General features: G+C 43.4%; 1 protein-coding gene across 5 annotated transcripts in view; it reads left to right on the top strand.

The window, feature by feature from the left end:
* Positions 1–16013, top strand: part of ATP2B3 (ATPase plasma membrane Ca2+ transporting 3) — a 380238-nt gene that overhangs the window by 155128 nt on the left and 209097 nt on the right. The gene's annotated exons all lie outside the window — the stretch shown is intronic.

The following is a 16013-nucleotide window of genomic DNA, read 5'->3' on the forward strand; positions in this document are numbered from 1 at the left end:
ACATTCCAGTGCAATATATGGACAGGGATACATCTGTGGCTTTACAATAGAAAACAATAGTCAGTTGTGGCCAGAATGCTGTTCCTTGAGTTTTGGCTGCCAGGTTGCAATGCTCTGACCATTACCATGTGAATGGCACTCTATGGCTCACTGAATACATTTACACCTGTCCTGTTTGGTTAGGGTGATTTAAGTACTTTTATTCTACCATCCTTTCTAGTAACCCTATGCCACCATTTTCTGTATGTGGAATGCATATAGTTCAGATGAAGGCCTATTATTCTGATTATCACACATCTGGAACCATATGCACCCATACCATTCAATTAAATCCCCTGGTGCCCAACCTGTGGCCCAAGGGATACATGGTGCACTTTGATACCTAATGTGTGGCCCTTGGGTCTCAGTAGCTAGCAGCAAATTCAGTGATTTGGTTAGGTTAATTTAGTATTTACATTCTTTATCACTTTCCATTGGCCATTTACCACCACTTACCATATGCAGAATGCATATGGTTACAGATGTTTGAAGTCCTATTAATCTGATTTTTAAACATTTGTAATTATATGCAGCCATACTAATCAACTAGACCCCTGGTGCTCAACCTGTTGCCCAAGGGCTGCATGTGGCTCTTTGGTACCTAATGTGTGGTCCTCAGGTCTCAGCAACCAGTAGTGAGAGCATTGACTTGTAAAGGGTCCACAAAAGCAGTTATCTTTAGCAGTCTCGTATAACACATACCAGGGGACGACTGACAACTTATGGGGCCCCCAGGTAATAGGGGATCCTGTGTCCTTGCCTAAACTCAAAAAAGCCTATGAAGAAGGTACCAGGGGCATCTCTTGGGGCCCCCCACTGACCCCGGGCCCTCGGGCAGTGCCCAAGTTTCCAAATGATCAGTCCGCCCCTGACACATACCCAGTCTCTAACAGTCTCCTGTAGCATTTTTCCAGCCTTAGCATTTTACCAGTCTTTGATTATCCCCAGCAATGTATGAAAATCTTCTGTAGCAATAACAATACTGAATAATATGTTGGCCCCCTAGGGATATCAGGGGCCACAATTGATGCCCCCTATATCTAGTAAGTTGACCGCCACTGAATTAGATCATGCAGGGGACTTTAGAGGTGGTTACATGACCTCATCCTCATTATATTCAGTAATCAAATAGATAAACACAAAAATAAATAAGACAATTATCAGAGCATGCCTAAAACAACCACATTGGCTGATATTAGGCATATTCATGGGGAATTTAATGACTGGCGGAAACACCACATGACCTCATCCATTCCAAGCATATATATGTATGTAACGTCTGTGAAGTGGGTATTTTCAAGCCAGCTGAGAGCATTTTATGTGGAGTAAGGAGTGGCATGACTAATATTAGTTATTTTTGTATTGTATATTCTCATTGTTTTAAACTGTAATCAAAGAGTTGTATTGTACGTTAAAGGGAACCTGTATTTTGGGAAGCGCATGCAAAAAAAGACAAGCAGAGGACAAAGGACTAGTCACCAGTATTGCCTGTAGGCTCCCTGCAACTGATCGTTCTCCAGTAATGCCCTACCATGCCTAGTGCTGTACTTTGTGGAGGCAGCCATCCTGGTAGGGGAGTAGGGATTTGTGTCGTCATTTCAGAGTTGTCCTTCTGATGACTGGTGATCTCACTAAGATGAAGGATGTAGCTCAAGAGGTGGAGGAAGCACAGATTTACAGAATAGATTTGACAGAAGCATGGAGATCCTTGCACTGAAAGTCCTCAGGTACAGCTTCCTCTCCAGCAAGGAGAACCGTGAGCAGCACAGTAGTGAACTCACCAGATTTCAATCAAAATCTGGAGAGACTAGCAGGCACAGGCAGCAGTGCCTTAGTTGATCTCACACTGCAAATGTACAGCTATGAGGGTCAAGGCACAGGATGTGCACTGCTGTTGTTTTTAGTAGGAATTCAAGACACAAGTTAATTTTTAAAATTATTGCCTAGGTACAAATCACGGTTCTAGATGCCCCCTATAACATAGCAAATCAGGTCTACTTTAAGTATATGACACTGTGACAACCTAGGTATAATTTTAAGTATTGTAACAGAGTTGTCATCTTTCAGATATGTATAATCAGATTTAGGCATGGTTCACACTATCCGACTCAAAAGTCATGTGATTTTCAGTGCAACTTTGGAGTCCGACTTTGATGTGACTTTGATACAACTTTTAAACTCACTGGCACTGTAGTCATATCAAACTCACATAAAAGTAGTACAGGAACCTTTTCTGAAGTCGCAGCAACTGTAGAAGTGTCAATTGGAACTGCTCTTATAGAGATACAGTGCCTTGAAAAAATATTCATACCCTTTGAAATTTTCCATATTTTACCATTTTACAACCAAAAACATAAATGTATTTTATTGGGATTTTATGTGATAGACCAACACAAAGTGGCACATAATTGTGAAGTGGAAGGAAAATGATAGATGGTTTTAAATATTTTTAAATAAATACAGTATCTGAAAGGTGTGGCGTGCATTTGTATTCAGCCCCCTTTACTCTGATACCCCTAACTAAAATCTAGTTGAAACAATTGCCTTCAGAAGCCACCTAATTAGTAAATAGAGCCCACCTGTGTATAATTTAATCTCAGTATAAATACAGCTGTTCTGCAAAGCCCCTCAGAGGTTTGTAGAAAACATTAGTGAACAAACAGCATCATGAATGCTAAGGAATACACCAGACAGGTCAGGGATAAACTTGTGGAGAAGTTTAAAGCAGGGTTAGGTATAAAAAAAATATCCCAAGCTTTGAACATTTCACTGAGCACTGTTAAATCCATCATCTAAAAATGGAAAGAGTATGGCAGAACTGCAAACCTACCAAGACATGGCTGTCCACCTAAACTGACAGGCCGGGCAAGGAGAGCATTAATCAGAGAAGCAGCCAAGAGGCCCATGGTAACTCCATGAGGCCCATGATAATTCTGAGGAGCTGCAGAGATCCACAGCTCAGGTGGGAGAATCTGTCCACAGAACAACTATTAGTTGTGCACTCCACAAATATGGCCTTTATGGAAAAGTGGGAAGAAGAAAGCCATTGTTGAAAGAAAGCCATAAGAAGTCCCATTTGCAGTTTGCAAGAAGCCATGTGGGGGACACAGCAAACATGTGGAAGAAGGTGCTTTGGTCAGATGAGACCAAAATTGATGTCAGGGCTCCGGGTATGACCAGAGGTATGTGACCTGACGCAGGGAAACGCAGGCTTCAGATATGTTATAAACAATATCATTTATTAATACTAACAATACAAAATGCAGTGCAATACTAAAACATAAAACACAGTGCAAACAAACCAAACCACCCACAGATAACAATACATACAATGCAAGCGTAGTCAGGCAGGCCTGGGTCAATAACAATCGGGCAGGTAGGAACAGGGGGAGCAGGCAGAGAGTAGTCAGGTCACGAGCCGGGTACAGCAACTAACGGGCAGGTAGGTACAGGGGGTCAGGCAGAGAATGGTCGGGGTCACAAGCCAGGGATCAAACAGGAGAAGTCAGCAGAGGTCAGGATCAGGCAGGGTCGGCAACGAGTCAGGCAGGAACAGGAACGCAGGTAACAAGATACAGGGGCCCATAGAAAAACACACACCAAGGCCCAGACTGCAGGTCTGGCCATCCCTTAAATACACCTGCAATCAGCCTCAGGTGTTTTGGCTGACTGCAGGGTTGAGTCTCTGATTGCTGAGAGCACCCGCTGGCCAGCCCTGGTACTGCAGCCCACAAGGCAGGTGAGTCCCACCATTATTGGCAAGTCCATTCCTGACAATTGAACTTTTTGGCCTAAAAGCAAAAGCTGTGTGTGGTGGAAAACTAACACTGCACACCACCCTGAACACACCTTCCCCACTGTGAAACATGGTGGAGGCAGCATCATGTTATGGGGATGCTTTTCCTCAGCGGGGATAGGGAAGCTGGTCAGAGTTGATGGGGAGATGGATGGAGCCAAATACAGGGCAATCTTAGAAGAAAACCTATTAAGAGTCTGCAAAAGACTTGAGACTGGGGCAAAGGTTCACCTTCCAGCAGGACAACGACCCTAAACATATAGCCAGAGCTACAATGGCATGGTTTAGATCAAAGCATGTCCATGTGGTCCAGTCAAAGTCCAGATCTAAATCCAATGGAGAATCTGTGGCAAGACTTGAAAACTACTGTTCACAGACGCTCTCCATCCAATCTGACAGAGCCTGAGCTATTTTGCAAAGAAGAATGGAATGGAATGGAATGGAAGAATTTCACTCACTAGATGTACAAAGCTGGTAGAGACATCCCCAAAAAGACATGCAGCTGCAATTGCAGAGAAAGGTGGTTCTAAGTATTGACTCTGGGGGGCTGAATACAAATGCACGCCACACTTTTCATAGATTTGTAAAGAATTTTGAAAATCATTTATCATTTTCCCTCTAATCACAATTATGTGCCACTTTCTGTTGGTCTATCACATAAAATCCCAATAAAATAGATTTACATTTTTGGTTGTAACATGACAAAATGTGGAAAATTTCAAGGGGTATGAATACTTTTTCAAGGCACTATACATGGCATTTCACATGTCCTGCGACTTTGGGTCTCACAAGTCGGCTCCTAAGTCGCAGGAGTGTGAACCGAGCCTTAGGCATCCTGCTAAAGTCATTTTTGTTGTAAGCAGAATCATAATACATAATTAAAATAAAATACAATGTATGATTTAGAAAATGAATTAAAATAAAATATGAGCTATTTTTTTTTCTTTTAAAAGTTATTGTAACGTTACATTTCTAAGCCTAAATAATTTACAGCAGTTAGGAAAAATTATCTAACATGAAGAATTCATTAGGGGTTTCTAAAAATAACAGTTCATAGATGATGGCATTGAAAATAGCCTTTTCAGTCCATAGGATGATTACCAAGGCTGAGGACGCAGTTTTAGTTAGTTAGATTGCCAGATCAGTGAACAACTTTAGCAAATCTTAGGCTGGCCATAGATGTGAGACGATAGTCAGAAGATCAGGAATGTTGTTTTATCTAATTGGACAAGGTGGAGTTTGTGACATCTCTGCCCTGCCTCTTCACCTCATCCAATCAGGGAGTGCTTTGCATTCATTGAGTAAATGCAAAGTGTTTCCTGAATGGCTCCTGTGCTGTGTGAGAGATCTCCTGTGTTCAATAAGCAGCAGGTCAAAAGTCCCAGAAGCTAGTGGAGATCAGTGGTGCCTACTACGGTGATTTCCAGCTTCTAGAGCAGCATTCTCAACTAGGATTCCTGCAGAGGTGTCTCTGGGTTCCTTGAGCTGTGGCTAACTGTCCTCCATCTCATGGTGCCTAGAGAGTTCCAGGTGCAATGTTACTTTGACAGAGTCAGTGGCGTAACTGTATGGGAGCATTCTTCCCACCAATGTAAGGGGCTTTTCCCAATGACCTCCTGCTGATGGACACATTTTAACAGGGGCTACCTGAGACCTGAAAGTTGGTTCAAGTGATCCTCTGGGGTAAAAAAGGTTGCCAAAGACTGTTCTAGAGGAATCCCACAGGTATGGCACATACAGTTGCAAGAAAAAGTATGTGAACCCCTTGGGATTACGTGGAGTTTTGCATGAATTGGGCATAAAATGTGCTCTGAACGTCATCTAAGTCACAACAATAGAAGAACACAGTCTGCTGAACATAATACTACAAAAACATTAGATGTTGCCATGGTTTAATTGCACATAACATGTAAACATTCACAGTGCAGGGAGGAAAATGTATGTGAACCTTTGGACTTAATAACTGGTTGACCCTCCTTTGGCAGCAATAACCTCAACCAAACGTTTCCTGTAGTTGCAGATCAGACCTGCACAACGATCTGGAGTCATTTTGGACCACTCCTCTTCACAAAACTGTTTCAGTGTAGCAATATTCTTGGGATGTCTGGTGTGAATCGCTCTCTTAAGGTCATGCCACAGCATTTCAATTGGGTTGAGGTCAGGACTCTGACTGGGCCACTCCAGAAGGCGTATTCTGTGCTGTTGCAGCCATTATTTTGTTGAATTACTTGTATGCTTTGGGTCATTGTCCTGTTGCATCACCCATACTCTACGGAGCTTCAGTTGGCGGACAGATGGTCGTACGTTTTCCTGCAAAATGTCTTGATAAACTCTGGAATTCATTTTCCCATCAATGACAACAATCCGTCCAGGCCCTGAGGCAGCAAAGCAGCCCCAAACCATGATGCTCCCTCCGCCATGTTTTACAGTGGGGATGAGGTTTTGATGTTGGTGTGCTGTGCCTTTTTTTCTCCACACATAGTGTTGTGTGTTCTTCCCAAACAACTCAATCTTGGTTTCATCTGTCCACAGTATATTTTGCCAGTAGTGCTGTGGAACATCCAGGTGCTCTTTTGCAAACTTCAAATGTGCTGCAATATTCTTTTTGGACAGCAATGACTTCCTCCGTGGTGTCCTCCCATGTACTCCATTCTTGTTTAATGTTTTCCTTATTGTAGATGTGTCAACAAAAATGTTAGGATGTGCCAGAGATTTCTGTAGGTCTTTAGCTGACACTCTGGGATTCTTCTTTACCTCATGCAGCATTCTGCGCTGTGCTCTTGCAGTCATTTTTACAGGACGACCACGCCTAGGGAGAGTAGCAGCAGTGCTAAACTTTCTCCATTTGTAGACAGTCTGTCTTACCGTGGACACATGAACATCAAGGCTTTTGGAGATACTTTTGTAACCCTTTCCAGCTTCATGCAAGTCAACAATTCTTGATCGTAGGTCTTCTGACAGCTCTTTTCTGCGAGGCATGGTTCACATCACACAGTGCTTCTTGAAACCAGTAAACCCAAAACAGGTGTGTGTCTTTTAAGGGCAGGACAGCTGTCAGCAACACATCCAATATCATCACACTGATTGGAGTCAAGGTTGGCTCACTCCTGGCTCCAATTAGCTCTGGGAGAAGTCATTAAGCTAGGGCCTCACATACTTTTTCCTCCCTGCACTGTGAATGTTTACATGTTATGTGCAATTAAACCATGGCAACATCTAATGTTTGTGTAGTATTATGTTCAGCAGACTGTGTTCTTCTATTGTGACTTAGATGACGTTCGGAGCACATTTTATGCCCAATTCATGCAAAACTCCACGTAATCCCAAGTGGTTCAAATACTTTTTCTTGCAACTGTACATTGGTCCAAGCTGAGCCTATATAACTATGCAGGGGTGTGGAAATTAAAAAAAAAACTACTTGTACAAGGACTAAATTGGGGTCTCAATCTACACTTGTCCCTCATGATCACCTACTTGTTCAGATAAAAAAAAAACAATTAAAAATCTGAAATGCTGCTAGGAATGTCTGGGGCTTTTAAAATCAAAAGGGGCTTTATGGAAACTTAAACATTTAATATTTTTAACATTGCGCTGTTTATGTCCTCCTACCCTCCCTGCCACTCTCCAGTACTGCACTCTGGAGCTAGCAGGGAGGGGAGAGACCTTGCAGTGTAATGAGCACCGATTGGGTGCTCGTCAGGAAAGAGAAGTGTCTAACTTATCTTTTATCCCTTTCGGTTCCAGAGCTGTTTACGCATTTTTTGCACGTTTAAAAAATAATTTCAGGTTTGAAGATTGCACAAAACCCCCTAATATTATATATTTTCTGAAAGCAGAGACACTAGAGAATACAATAGTGGTAGTTCCAATTTTTTTATGTTGCATGATATTACCACAAAATTTCAGTAAAACATACACTTAAGTTAATTTTAGGGCACAAAAAAGCAATAAATTACCTTATTTCTTTTTTAAATATAAAAGATGAGGCTGCACTGAGTAAATAGATATCTAACATGTCAAACCTTAAATTTTCATGCGCTCGTGAAAAATGGCGACGAACTTCAGTACCCTATATTTTCTATAGGTGACACTTTTAAAGCCCCTTATAGGTCATCAGTATAGTATTACGGAGGATGTCTCCTGCTAGAATTATTGCTCTGATTCTGGCGTGTGCAGTGATATGTAACGTGTATCCCAATCAACTTTCTCATGCGTAGGCGCCCCAGCGTGTGCTTTTATGTTTGTACGTGCGTATATGTGGGGGTGGGAGGGCCTCACAATTTTTTTGGGAGGGGATGTTATGTGCTTGGCTGTAACTTAAATTTTTTACAATCAAAAAAAAATTTTTTTATACTTAATTATTTTTTTTCATCACATAGGGGATAAAAAGTCCCCTATGTGATGATTTGTGGTGGCAGGTTCTCTTTATTGAGACATCCAAGGTTTAAAAGACCCTGCATGTCTCCCCTGTACTCCACTGAATGTAATGCAGTGCACATCATACTGAATTACATTCTTTCCCAACCTCGATGGCCGGGAAATCTGTCAATAGGGACTCGGAAGTGAAGTTTTGATGGAAGGGGAGTGGACGTGTCCGCTCTCCTCCCTCCCCTCTAGCCGACGGCACAAGCTGCACTGGTCCCGAGCCGGCAGATGGACAAGCGGAGCCTGGGAGACATAGAGGGCGGGGAGAGGTTTATGGGGGGTATGGGGGCGTGGAGGCTGGCATTGTGGGGTGTGTGGATGCAATCGAACAGCAGCACTACTTCCACAATGCTTTCACCTGGCAGGTGAGCCCTGTGCTTGTCCGTAGCAGGGCTAAAGATTAAAAAATAACTACCTGCCAGACTCCTGGAACTACGTGCTCCAGGCGTCAGGCGATATAAATTCAACATCCCTGACTTTGTAAAAATTGCCATGCCTGGAATTCTTTAATGATGACGAAACGGCTGTACTTGACGTCAAAGCAATTTTATATGCAATAGAAAAATCTTATAAATTACAAATAAGCAAGCATTCACATACTGTACACTAGTAGGAAGGTAATGTCCACATTCTCCACTGCAGGTGGCGCTTGACCGTAGTGGCAATGCAGCGGAGGGAGAAGGTTGAGAGAAACTTGGTTTCTCTATAGTTTCCTTGGAACAGTGAGCCGGTTGGATGTGCTGGACCCAGGTGAATCTGGCAGCCATCTTGAGACACAGAGTCTTTTTAAGTCTCTGCCCCTGGATTTTGGCAAGCTTTATGCAAATGGTTAGAGTAGAGACAGAATACCCGTCTGTCAGAGACAGCCTTAGAGGTAGGGAGAGGTTCCAGTGGAGTAGGGAAAGAGTATGGCTCATGTCCACCTTCTCAGAAAGCTCCCAATTGGGTTGGACCGGCCAGGCACTCCACTGCTCGTGACAGACACGGTCTGCAGCTCTGAACTACATGTCGCTGACTCGACACTGAACTGTTGTAAGTGGCTTGGTCAGGTGAGCCCCCGTGCCCAGCCTAGTTGTACTGTTTTACTAGTTCTGCAATTCATTGTTTTGGGCAAACCGGGACTTTGTGTGCTCTCTGCCACAACTCCACACTGCGCCTACCCAACACACAATTTATGAATGGCACCAGCAGGTCTTGTGTATATAAGGCAACATATGCTCCAGAATCATGGGTCCATTACTTATCGCTTGCAAACAATCCAGGTCTTGCCTCTTCTTTCAGTTAATCGCATGGCAGGATCGGTTTGTGTTTTATTTCACGCAAGCTTTTAATGACGGTGCTCCATGGAATCCCCCCCCATACCTCCTGCCCTCGGGGAGGAACTGTAAGTACAGCATGAGACTAATAAGCAGAGCAGGTTTATTAGCAAAGAGAGAGCAGAGCTCGGCTAGAACACCAATATCATAAATTTGTGTAATAAATGACTTACAGAGAGAAAAGAGACATTTCAGACCCTAGGGACCGCCATCAAGGGATGTACACTGTCTGTATAATTCAATGAAAAAATAAGACAAGCAGAACCGATAGCGTCTCCAGTAACAATAAACATGAAAGCAGAGTTGTCTTTAATGTCAACAGGTCCCTATAGTGTCATGAAAGCCAAGTTTTGATGAAGATGTCTCTCTCTTAGAGGATAGTATTTATGGTGGGAGCTGAGCAACAGGTAATCTATGCGCTGCACTAAATCATGGTTCCTATCGCTGCGCTTTATTATCGGCACTGGAGACTGGGGAAATAGATCTGCTATGCTGTATGATGCAGAAATGGCTAAGGAGATACTAATACTGCAGTGATTAATGACGTAGATGTTTACTAAATTAAATAATATTTATTCTAGGGAAAAGGCTGTCTGCTCGCCCCTGAGGATTTGTGGGGGGAGGAGGAGTATTGGTGCAATGCTAGTATAGTCAGGTTGAAGGCTGCTACACTCCAGTTTCTCTCCCATGATCTAATCCAGCATTTCTCAACCGGGGTGCCATGCAATATTTTTGCACAGCATCATGCATTTCTATGGTGCAGGCAGGCCAACCACCAGCACCATAAAATTGCATCATGACAATCCAGGTCGTGTAGCATTTAGGGCAACACCTTCATTCGGAATGAGATGAGAGTCCGTCTCCATTTAGACCTTCGTTGTTGAAGCATTCCTGGAAAAGCTCTTCAAATTGCTCAAGTAGGAACCACTGCTAAGGTTGGGTATGTATAGTGGGCATATATAGTCAATGAGATCTGAAATTATGGTTTTTGTGTGTTAATGTGTTAGGATTAGGAAACCCATACTTATTATCTTTAGAGATTGGGAAAGAGGAGCACTGTGAGTAGTAGACAACATTTGGTGTGTAGCACTCCATGGTACAGCACTCATTCCCGAAGGGGCTGCTGACAATGTACCCAGGTCTTCCACTGTAGTAAAGAGGCTGCCAGTCACACACACACACGTGTCAAATGCATACTGACAATAATGACTCCATCTAGGGGATGTCTTTTTAGTATTTATTGCTGAAAAACATTAACAGGAGAGAGTTCAGGGATCAGAATACTCCAAATTTTAGAAACAATGACTGGGGACGTCTTCTCAGTAAGCTTTTTTAGACTGAAGTCACACAAAACCAGGTCCCACTCACATTGTCCCAGGAGCCATACTCCACTCCACTGGCCTTCCCACACAAAAATCCTTTAGCAATCTTTCCCAGGCCCTCAGCTCAGCTCCTGTTGAGGCCTAGACTGTGGTCAAAACCCTCCTTTGCAATCCTCTCCAAGCCCTCAGCCCAACTCCTGCTGAGGCCAAGACTGCAATTCTTGACTCAGAAATGCTGCTTCCAGAGGCACCAGCCACACAAGAGCTGGAACGCTCCCTGAAGAAAAAAAGAACACCCTGGAAAGGCCTTCCAAACATTTATCCCCAGCCACCTTCTGGACACCTCCTTCCAGGGATTGGCTGGAGCATGATTAATATTTATGCCGGTCTAGTGACTCTCCTTGCCCAATATTCTGCAAGCATGTTCCAGAAGCAGGTGGGAGAAATCAAGCACCCAGCTAGGAAACCCTAAACAGACAAAAACAATCAATTTCTGCAATTTAGCCAAGCAGCCTAACTAGAGAAGGGGGTTACAATGGCAAAAATTGTGGCTACATTGAGAATGAATAGTGGTCGCACATGATTAAATGAACATAGTTACAACTGTCTCTTCATCAGTGGAAGGAATAAAAACCCCAGCCTCAGTGGTTGATGGAAGGCCCTGTATGTCCAGGAGCCTTCAGGCAGCTTGGTCGTATATTTACTTCTATGGAAGACAGCCTAGATGTGCAAATCAAAGGCTACTCGGACAGTCTTATGGAAGCTGGGACAGTTGGGGCATGCTATTCACTTTATACTATTAGTCATGGTCTGTGTTTGTTATTGGATTGTACATGTCTGCAGTATTTTGGTAGCTTACCTACAAGTTTATAGCTTTCTAAGGCCAGAACAATAAGAAAACCCATCCATTAGTGTTTCATAGTTGCTCCTCATTTTTATTAGTAATGTACAGTAGTTAAATATTAAAAATGTCAGGCATTCCCGGAGTGCCCTGTATTTATTTTTCTTCTGGCCTGACACCATCTGGCCTAGCGGCCTGCGCAAAAATACCCATCCCTAAATACTCCAATGAATCCAGAGGTAGTAACGAACCCTTCTATAGCATGGCACAGTTCACATCAAAGAGACTGAATCCTAACTGACTCATAATCGCAATTGCTTGAATAAAAAAAAAAACATTTTATTCTTTACAAAGTTGAATAACTTTTAATTAGTTGCTCTATTAGGAAAAAGCATGGCCAATATTGTCACCAAGGATCTCTGGCTTTTTTTTTTTTTTTTACAAACCGAAGCCAACTGGGGATCTGTCATTTAGTGGAATTACTTTTATTTATATTGTCAACTTAAAGGGTTAACTTGTACTACTTTAAGACATCCCCCAGGAATCTTATATAAAGGATTTGTGTATTTTCAGTATTACCCTTTAACCACTTCATTTCCGGACACTTTCACCCCCTTTCCAGTTCAGTTAAATTTTCAGCTTTCAGCACCATCACACTTTGAGTGACAATTGCCCGGTTGAGCAACACTGTACGCATATGAATTTTTTATAATTTTCTTGAGACAAATAGAGCTTTCTTTTGGTGGCATTTTATCACCACTGGGTTTGTTATTGTTTTGCTATATAAATGAAAACATACAAAAAAGTTTGAAAAAAATAATATTTGTTTAGTTTTTGTTATAAAATTTTGCAAATCAATAATCTTTCTTCGTAAATTTAAACCAAAATGTATTCTGCTACATTTTTGGGGTAAACATAACCTAAAACAGTGTAAATTATTTAGTTTGTATGAAAGCTATAGAGTCTACAAACTATGGGATATATATTTGAAAATTGATCAGTTGAGATCCTAAAATGCTGGACGCTGGTATAGGGCATAGTGGTGATCGGGACATTAGCACGGTGTATGGCAGTGATCAGCATGCTGGTATGGGGTGATCAGGACATTAGCATAAGGTATGGTGTTGATCAGAATACTGTTATGGCTGTGATCAGGATACTGGTATGGGGTATGGTGGTGATCAGAACGCTGGTATGGGTTATGGCGGTGATCAGAAAACTTGGAGTATGGTGGTGATTAGGAAACTGGTATGGAGTAGGGAGATGATCAGGATGCTGGTATGGGGTATGGCAGTCATCAGGACACTGGTAAAGCATATGGGGGGATCAGGATGCTAATATGGGGCATAGCAGTGATCAGGATACTGGTACAGTGTATGGGGTGATCAGGATGCTGGTATGGGATATGGCAGGGATCAGGATACTGGTATGGTGTATGGGGTGATTAGGATGTTGGTATGGGGTATGGCGAGGATCAGGGCATTGGTATGGGATATGGCAGGGATCAGGATACTGGTATGGTGTGATTAGGATGTTGGTATGGGGTATGGAGGGGATCAGGGCACTGGTATGGGGTATGGCAGAGATCAGGGTGCTGGTATGGGGTATGGCAGGGATCAGGGTGCTGGTATGGTGTATGGCGGGGATCAGGGCACTGGTATGGGGTATGGCAGGCATCAGGGCACTGGTATGGGGTATGGCAGGGATCAGGGTGCTGGTATGGGGTATGGCAGGGATCAGGGTGCTGGTATGGGGTATGGCGGGGATCAGGACGCTGGTCGGGGGTATGTTGGAGAAGAGGGTGCTGGTATGAGGTATGGCAGTGATTAGGACATTGGTATGGTATATGGCCATGTTACTGTGTGCACTGGGACAGGTGACAGGGCTGGCTGTATTGTTTACTAGACTACAATGGGCAGTGATCAGGGACACTGGGGTGGCTGGCACACCAGTTTGTGAGTGTTCATGCAGCCCCACAGTGAGAGCAGAGAGAAGCGATCTTTACACTTTCAATGTTTACCATGTGAGTACTGTGATCGCCTGGACACAGAGGTAATGTGATCCGCTGTGTTCAGGTGACATTTGGATCACCAGGCTCCTGGGTGTGCGCTCTGTGAGCCGCACAGGAGCCATTGATGCGGGCTGATGTACAGGTACGTTAGCTTCCATAGGCACAGCTTCCTGTGCTCTGTCTATAGGCAATGGGCAGACAGGAAGAGGCTAAACCACATTTAAAGACCCTCTGACCAGTGAATGGTATTTTTTACATTGGTACATATCCTACATGGCACTGCCCAACAACCTATGCCCTTTTTTTCAACAAAAACTTGCAAGTAAGACTTAAAAAGGCCTGAAAAATAGAGATTTGCCTCCCGTAGACTTCATTGGGGTTCAGGCTCTTTTTTTTGAGGTTTGTGGACTTCCTACTGGGTTTCTCCAACCTAGTTTGCTCATCGCTAGTAAACATGTAGCGCCCTTCCAGATAGCCTGCTAGTTAAGATAGACAAATTTAGTTTTGTGGCTCTGCTGTAATCAGCAGAGCAGCATGTGATTGATTTGGTCTACTCTGGGCTCTGCAGGCTGCAAGTTTAATTGATTCCCCCTGTCATCTGGCGGCTTCCAGAATGTAGTGGATGGGAGAGTCAAATGAACAGTCTGGATATTTGTGTAACTCCAGCCAATCCCTGGGGGAAGGTACCCAGATGGTGGTTTTGGAGTGTATAAATAGTTTGAAGCCTCAGAGAGCAGTGTTCTTCCCCAGGAGGAGATTCCCAGCCAGAAGGGCTTCTGCCCTTCTAGATAGTTTAGCTGAAGATTCTACTAGTCTCATTGAGTCTTATTGTATTGAGGTCTCAGCTATGTATAGTTGGGGGCTTATTCTGCTGCATAATATTTGAGAGCTAAGAGAGGGGTTTCACTTTGGATCAGGTTTGGAGGCTGACTGAGGAGACTGTCTGCCTGGGTCTGGAGGGTTACATCCAAGTCTCAGGGAAATCCGTGAGTACAGATCTGACTATTGACTATTGTTGCTGTTAACCCCTGGTGCACTAACATTAAGCCTTTCCTGTCTTGGAACATTACTTAAGGTGCCCTAGTGCAGTCCACTCTGTGTCATACTGCTTATGAGACTGTGCTAAGAAGTAAGAGGAAAAGTGCCCTCACATCCTGGTTCAATGTTCTGGAGTATCCTACAGCTTCCCTAAGCCTCATCCAAGGTAATCCGCAATAAAATTTAGCAAAGACAACGCCTAGCCTATTTACTGAGCCAGAGGAGTGAATGTTGCTGTTTGCCTGTTTACCGCTGCACTAGTGGGAAAAGTATCTGGGACACAAATCAGTGGCTCTTGCGGGGGTAGCGCCAGGGGTGGACTGACAACTCTTGGGGGCCCCAGGCAATAAGGGATCAAGAGGCCCCTGTGTATTCGCCCACACTCAAAGCACACCCAAAAAAGCCTATGAAAAGTACCAGGGGCATCTCATGGGGCCCCCTACTGACCCCGGGCCCTCGGCAGTGCCCGAGTTCCCAAATGGTCAGTCCACCCCTGGGTAGCGCTACAGACATATAAAGTGTTGAGTTTGGGGTGCATTGTGCCTCTACTGTGTATATATAAAGTGTGGAGTTTGGGGTGTGTTGTGCCCCTACTGTGTATATATAAAGTGTGGAGTTTGGGGTGTGTTGTGCCCTTATTGTGTATATATAAACTGTAGAGTTTGGGCAACATTGTGCCCTTATTGTGTGACTACAAAATGTGGCATTCCAGGAATGTTATCCCTTTATTGTGTAAACATATGCTGGAGAGTTTGGAGAGCATTGTGACCCTATTGTATACCTATAAAGTGTAGAATTGCTTCATTTAAAATAATAATTTTTCAGCTCTAAGTTTATGAAATATAGGCCCTCATTAATGTATCTCGTATATACATTGAATCTAGATCAGTGGTTCTCAACCTGTGGGTCGCGACCCCTTTGGGGGTCGAACGACCCTTTCACAGGGGTCCCCTAAGACCATCAGAAAACACATATTTCCGATGTGTAAAGAGCAGCTACTGTGTAGAAAGCAGCTGCTGTGTTGAAAGCAGCTACTCTGTTAAAAGCAGCTACTGTGTTGAAAGCAGCAGTATTGGAGGTAAAACGACACTCATGAATTATAATTACTGGGTAAATAATTTTATGGTTGGGGGTCACCACAACATGAGGAACTGTATTAAAGGGTCACGGCATTAGGAAGGTTGAGAACCACTGATCTAGATGGTCATTTCTTTAAAACTATGTG

This window comes from Staurois parvus, unplaced genomic scaffold (assembly GCF_062004578.1).
Source record: "Staurois parvus isolate SC_StPar_1 unplaced genomic scaffold, SC_StPar_1.0 ptg000154l, whole genome shotgun sequence".
Classification (NCBI taxonomy): domain Eukaryota; kingdom Metazoa; phylum Chordata; class Amphibia; order Anura; family Ranidae; genus Staurois; species Staurois parvus.